Source organism: Diorhabda carinulata, chromosome 4, assembly GCF_026250575.1.
Source record: "Diorhabda carinulata isolate Delta chromosome 4, icDioCari1.1, whole genome shotgun sequence".
Classification (NCBI taxonomy): domain Eukaryota; kingdom Metazoa; phylum Arthropoda; class Insecta; order Coleoptera; family Chrysomelidae; genus Diorhabda; species Diorhabda carinulata.
In genome coordinates, this window is record NC_079463.1 from 2,416,251 (window position 1) to 2,419,132 (window position 2,882).

Sequence of the window (2,882 nt, forward strand, 5' to 3'; positions counted from 1 at the left end):
GTTTTCTTTCAATTTATCCCGAATATCCTTAAAAACACAACTTCTTGCATGGAATTGACCAACTATACCATCTAATGAATCAGAAATTGATCTTAACAGGTTATTTGGTTATAGTTTTCCAAGGTCGACAAGAATTTCACTCATTTACTCCTAATTGGTTATTTTATGGCCGAGACACACTTGTCCTACATCACTACGATCCGATTTTGCTCCAAAGAACGGATCGGTGCGAGCTCTGGCTCGACACATTCGCCAGTCTCAATCCAATAAAACTACGAGAGGTTCTATGCGCAAAATATTCAAAAATTTCCTTCCTTCGAAACATCATATCTTTGTAGTTGGCGTTTTCATACTGCTCATTTGTCTGATACTGGATACTTCCTTCAATAAGTTCTTCTGGTTTTACACCCAAAATTATTGCCAATTCCTGCAAAAACTCAAAAATTCCAACCGACACGCGTGCTGCAGTTAGGTAGGACTGGGATCGGACACGTGTGAACTCTAGTTTGAACAGACACTGTTCCGACTGTATGATCGTAGAGGGATCGGAAGGATGCACGATAGGTGTGACCCGGCCTTTATATGAGGTGTGGCTATTAAGCACTGCTACACAAAAATGTACGCATGCGTTAAAGGTGACAATCAGCTGTTTAACCTGAAACCTATTCTTTCGAATGCGTTGTCTGCCGTGTCTGTAGACAAACCAGTATAGCCGTAGCTTTTTTAAAATTAGAGTAACGGATTGTGATGAAATTTCATGCCGCACTATCCGTCAAAAGGTTTCTTGCCAAGTAAAATATCACATTGTATCACAACTTTAATTCTCTGGCTGTTGGAAGTTGGAGCTTCCATTTGATGTTCGCGCCATGTGCGATTTACGCCCAGGAATAGTTTTTTGTGTGCGAAAAACATTGCTCCGATCGGCATTCATTCCCAACTATGTAAGATGTAGCAAATGGTCCAGAGAATTCAAAGACGGACGTACAGACGTCTACGACGAACAACGTTCTGGTCGGCCGTCGTTTTCAGACAAAGTGATTGCGAAAGTGGAATAAACGATGTCGACAGATCGATGCGTGATGGTTCAGGACATCAGCGAGATAATTCCTGATGTCATCAAGCCCTATATTCACAACATTTCGAGAGATCGCTTAGGATATGCCAAGGTTTGTGCAAGGTTGGTTCCGAAAATGCTGACAACTGACAACGAACGGCAACATCTCTTTTCTGAATTAAAGAAACACTTGAAAGGACGAACTTCATAACCGACGAAGAGCTAAAAGTTTTAAATCTATCTTTGCCATGCGGCGGCAAACTTGTACGACTCAGGCATAAACAAGATGGTAGACAAAATCCATTCCAATAAATATGTTTTTTATCGTCAAAAGTTTCGTTGTACGACAAAATAAAGACAAGGAACACGGCCAGAAACATCAAAAACGATAAACAACTGAATGGAAGCAACATATACATAATTCTAATGACAGAGTATAGACTGGTGAAAATAACAACAAATAAATCTAATCCATTCTGTCGCCGGGTGATTGACGGACTTTGGATTATGTGCCATAGTCTGATCTCAATAGTCTTACTTGATGTTTTCTTCTGCATCATAGTCTTGGATTAACAGATTCTTGATCTCAACCCATTTAGAGACTTCCAAGTCATCCATGCGTCATAATTTCCTGGTAGTAGTATTTTAGATGTCATTTTGCAACCTTCAGCTTCTCAAGATTCTAGCCTGACATTTTTTTGCTTCTGGTTTTCAATCCATGTGTCTTTGTGTAACTAGACGAACTGGAGGAATGATTTATGCTGATGATAGCGTGCGATAATTTCCTGGGTCTCTAAAATCTCATAGAAATGTTGCTTAGATAAAGTTTATGGTTTTTAGTTGCCAGCTGTACCTCAAGGCGTCACTACAGACAGAATGTTGAGAGGGTCTTCAATTTTAAATATCTAGGATGCTATATCAGCAAGCAACTGGACTGAATTTTTCATCTTCTTTTTGGAATGTGCTCAGTAAACTAGCTTCAACAGTGCCACAACGCCTTGGAATATTTTTATCGACACTGATTGGGTTTTTGTAATCTTCAATATCTTATTTATGAATTTTATAATGGTGACCAATTTATGGAAGCAACTGACCTTTTATGACCGATTTCTGACTATTTTTCATTTCTTCGGAAGAGCCGGAAGACACGTGGACATAGTAGTAACAACAATTTAGAACTGGTCAAAACTTGTCACAGTTTGTCTCAGTATATAAAAAGTTTTGGTGACTTTGACCGTGATTTTAATCCTCTGAAACCAAAATGAATAAAAATATTGTAATTTATTCAATAATTTTACTAAAAATATTCCAATATTCCGGTCCTGTAAATACCGATTTTATGATCACGTTTTGTTTATAATAGAGTCTCTTAAGGCAGTTGTCAACTCAAAATGACATCGAAAATGTGTGTACTATCCATATTGTTGCTCATTGTCGACTCATTCATTATTAGCTATGAAAACACACAATTCATTCAAGTTCTATTGACACGCAGCCTCTTATTTACCTATCTCATCTTTATCTTTTATATATACTGAGTTTTCGGGCCTTGGAAGATTTGTTTATCTTACAGATTTAACATGTTCCAATGCTTTGTTAACGGATTTAACAACTCACCGCAACTTGTTACCTTTTTTTATTATCATTTTTCTAGACGGCGCTACAGACACTCGCTGTCGTTCACACTTTTTGTTTGCAACACAACATTTAGATCTTTTTTTTTATATGGTTTCTTAATCGGTATAACAACAACCAATCCAACAAAGGCAATCAAAATTTTGATGTATGAGATGAGAAAATCATCGAATTACGAAGATGATCGAAGAAG